This window comes from Camelus bactrianus, chromosome 19 (genome assembly GCF_048773025.1).
Source record: "Camelus bactrianus isolate YW-2024 breed Bactrian camel chromosome 19, ASM4877302v1, whole genome shotgun sequence".
Taxonomy (NCBI): Eukaryota; Metazoa; Chordata; class Mammalia; order Artiodactyla; family Camelidae; genus Camelus; species Camelus bactrianus.
In genome coordinates, this window is record NC_133557.1 from 14,995,696 (window position 1) to 15,000,227 (window position 4,532).

General features: G+C 46.6%; 1 pseudogene; it reads left to right on the plus strand.

The window, feature by feature from the left end:
* Nucleotides 1–2,276: 2,276 nt before the first annotated feature.
* LOC105073483 (tubulin alpha-1A chain-like) lies at nucleotides 2,277–3,750 on the plus strand (annotated as a pseudogene).
* The last annotated feature ends 782 nt before the right edge of the window (nucleotides 3,751–4,532 follow it).

The window sequence follows — 4,532 nt, forward strand, 5'->3', positions numbered from 1 at the left end:
CCATTGAAATGTCCAAGATACTACAGGAGCCTAGGAAAGGCTACTTAACCAGACAGACGGGCAGTAATTAGGGAAGGCTGCCTGGAGGAGGTGATAATCCAAGCAAAATCTTGGCCTCATATGAACTATCTATGCAAAAATCTATGCATATAACATAAGAAATATCTACGCAAAGGAGGAAGGCCCCACCAGAAAGTGGATCGGCATGAGCAAGGGCGTGGAGGTGATAAAGAGCATGGTATGTGAGGACAGCCAAAAGCAGTACAGTGTCACTAGAGTCCAAAAAGGAAGAAGTTCACTCACTAATTACATCTGTTGAGTGCTTACTGTATGCTGGACCTTATCCAGGTGCTGGTTTTGGGCACAGTGAACAAAGCAGACAAAACCTCTGCCCTCATGGACCTCACATTCTAGTGGGAAAGAGAGAAAAACACAAACTGACAACCAAATAAGTGCATAACATGCACGAGGTGATAAGTGCTGAGGAGGACTAATAAAGCTGGCTAAGAGGTTGGGGGTTCCTATTTCATGAAGGGCTACCAGGAAGGCTTCTGGGAGAAAATGGCCATTAGCGGAGACTTAAAGGAAGCAAGGCAGTGAGTCATAAAGAATCTGAGTGGAGCATGTCCTGGGAAGAGGAAGCAAGTGCAAAGGTCCTGAGGCAGAAGTGAGATGGAGAAAGTCTGGCAGGGGCCAACTCAAGGAGGAACTTAGGCGACATGCTAAGAATTTTGTTTTTCTTCTTTTTGGAAAGTATGAGAAGTCCGCAAAAGGTTTAAGCAGAGGAGGGAGCATAGTCAAATGTAGATTTTAAAGGGCCTTCCAACTGCCATTCAGAGAATGGAGCAGACAGCATCAGGAAGACCGGTGAGGAGGCTGCTGTGGTGGTCCAGGTGGGAGGAGATGGTGACTGGACAGATGAGGAGGAGGAAAGAAATGCTAAACTAACTTTCCAAGAGGCAAAATCCACAGGGCTAGATGGGTGGCTATTGTTGGGTAGAAGGAAGTGTCTGGGATGGAATCAGGTTATAGGTGGGAGGCAGGGCCATCTCTTAGTTAGAGGTATACTTGCATGTGGATGAGCAAGACTGGGGAAAAGATACATTTAGTTTTTAACTCCTGAGCCTGGGGTTCCTGTGGGATGCCCCTGTCCAGGGAGATGATTATCTGGGGCTCTAGAGAGATCTGAGATGGAGTAAGGGGTTGGGAGTTGGCAGCATAATGAGGGGCTGGGGAGAGGCTGGACCCACTGGTCATTTGAGATGGCTCATGATTGTTGAGAGGGAAGGGAAGGGGTCCCAGGATAGAACTCCAGGAAGCCCCAGGGCTTAAAGGGTGGAATAGAAACCCACAGGGAATATGAACCAGGGAGCTGGGCCTCAAGGAAGTGAGGAGAGAGTCTTTTGGGTGAAGCCAAGGGATGCTTCAGTGGGAGACAGGTTGTGTTCAGGCTGCTCAGAGACCCATTCAATCAAGGACTAAAATACGCCCATGGGATCTTTGTCCAGCATTAAACAGAATGACACTGCTCTCAATGGACTGATGTGGAGCTGTCTTCCAGGGTGTATTCATTATCTACCGCTGGGTAACAAATGACTAACAACTCAGCAGCTTAAAGCAACAGCGAACATTCATTGTTTCTAGCAGTTTCTGTGGATCTGGAATTTGGAAGGCTTAGCTGCTCTGTTCTGGCTCAGAGTCTCTCATGAGGTTGCAGTCAAGATGTTGACCAGGGCTACAGTCACCTAAAGGCTTGACTGGGGCTGAAAGACCCAGTTACAAAATGGCACACTTACGTGGCTGACGAACTGGTCCTGGCTGTGGGCAGGAGGCCTCAGTTCTTCATCCTGCGGGCCTCTCCACAGGGCTGCTTGAGTGGCCTCGCAACATGGCGACTGGTTCCCCCCTGAGCAAGTGAGCCAAGAGAGCATGTGGAAGCCACACTGTCTTATGACCTGACATCAGAAGTCACACATTTATTTCCACAATTTCCTGTCATAGTCATATTCAGTGTGGGAGGGGACTATTCATGGAAGCAGAAGTCACTGGGAATCATCTTGGAGGCTGGCTTGGAGACATCAAGTGCCCAGGAGCATGTTCGGTATGCAGTGATTTGTAGGAGTCTTTAAAAGGCCACCTGCCTACATAAGCATTCGAATTCAAAAAGACACCTGCGGCAGGTTCTCTCACATCGACCACTTAAGAGTCACGCTGTAAGATGCAACAACCTCTCCTCCTCCTCTCCGCCATCTCCTCGGCAGCCGCAAAAGAGCAACTATGTGTGAGTGCATCTCCATCCATGTTGGCCAGGCTGGTGTCCAGATCGGCAATGCCTGCTGGGAGCTCTACTGCCTGGAACATGGCATCCAGCCCGATGGCCAGATGCCAAGTGACAAGAGCATTAGGGGAGGAGACGACTCCTTCAGCACCTTCTTCAGTGAGACAGGTGCTGGCAAGCAGGTGCCCAGGGCAGGAACCTACAGTCATTGATAAAGTTCGCACAGGCAGCTACCGCCAACTTTTCCACCCTGAGCAGCTCATCACAGGCAAAGAAGATGCTGCCAATAACTACGCCCATGGTCACTACACCATTGGCAAGGAGATCATCGACCTCGTCTTGGACCAAATTCGGGAACTGGCTGACCAGTGCACAGGTCTTCTTGGTTTTCCACAGCTTTGGTGGGGGAACTGATTCTGGGTTTACCTCCCTGCTGATGGAACGTCTCTCTGTTGATTATGGCAAGAAGTCCAAGCTGGAGTTCTCCATTTACCCAGCCCCCCAGGTTTCCACAGCTGTAGTTGAGCCCTACAACTCCATCCTCACCACCCACACCAGCCTGGAGCACTCTGATTGTGCCTTCATGGTAGACAACGAAGCCATCTGTGACATCTGTCATAGAAACCTCGATATTGAGTGCCCAACCTACACAAACCTGAATAGGTTGATAGGTCAAATTGTGTCCTCCATCACTGCTTCCCTGAGGTCTGATGGAGCCCTGAATGTCAACTTGACAGAATTCCAAACCAACTTGGTACCCTATCCTCGTATCCACTTCCCTCTGGCCACATATGCTCCTGTCATCTCTGCTGAGAAAGCCTACCATGAACAGCTTTCTGTAGCAGAGATCACCAACACTTGCTTTGAGCCAACCAACCAGATAGTGAAATGTGACCCTCACCATGGTAGATACATGGCTTGCTGCCTGTTGTACCGTGGTGACGTGGTCCTCAAAGATGTCAATGCTGCCATTGCCACCATCAAGATCAAGCATACCATCCAGTTTGTGGACTGGTGCCCCACTGGCTTCAGAGTTGGCATTAATTACCAGCCTCCCACGGTGGTACCTGGTGGAGACCTAGCCAAAGTACAGCGAGCTGTGTGCATGCTGAGCAACACCACAGCCATTGCTGAGGCCTGGGCTGGCCTGGACCACAAGTTTGACCTGATGTATGCCAAGCGTGCCTTTGTTCACTGGTACGTGGGTGAGGGTGTGGAGGAAGGAGAGTTTTCTGAAGCCCGTGAGGACATGGCTGCCCTTGAGGAGGATTATGAGGAGGTCGGTGTAGATTCTGTTGAAGGAGAGGGAGAGGAAGGAGAGGAATACTCAAGTTAAAATGTCACAAAGGTGCTGCTTTTACAGAGAAGCTTATTCTGTTTTAAACATTGAAAAGTTGTGGTCTGGTCAGTTAATTTGTATGTAGCAGTGTATACTCTCATATACAATTACTGACCTATGCTTTAAAACACAACACTTTGTTACAGGCCCAAGCTATCCATTTCTCTGATGGATTTGAATAAAGTATTCCCTGTCTTAAATGAAAAAAAAAAAAAGGACACCTGCACCCCAGTGTTCATAGCAGCACTATTTACAATAGCCAAGACACGGAATCAACCTAAATGCCCATTGACAGATGACTGGATAAAGAAGTTGTGGTATATTTATACAATGGAATATTACTCAGCCATAAAAAATGATAAACATAATGCCATTTGCAGCAACATGGATGGCCCTGGAGAATCTTATTCTAAGTGAAGTAAGCCAGAAAGAGAAAGAAAAATACCATATGCTATCACTCATATGTGGAATCTTAAAAAAAAAAAAAGACAAATGAACTTAATATAAAACAGAAACAGACTCACAGACATAGAAAACAGACTTGTGGTTGCCAGGGGGGAGGTGGGTGGGAAGGGATAAACTGGGAGTTTGAGATTTGCAGATACTGACTGGTATATATAAAATAGATAAACAAGTTTATACTGTATAGCTCAGGGAAATATATTCAATATCTTGTAGTAGCTCACGGTGAAAAAGAATATGAAAATGAATATATGTATATTCATATATGACTGAAAAATTGTGCTGTACACCAGAAATTGACTCAGCATCGTAAACTGATTATGCCTCAATTAAAAAAGATTTAAAAAAATAAATGCAGTTTGAGTTGTAAAAAAAAAACCCAGAAATTCCTTCATATGGTGAACAAACTGTGGTACATCCATACAATGGAATATTACTCAGCAATAAAAAGAA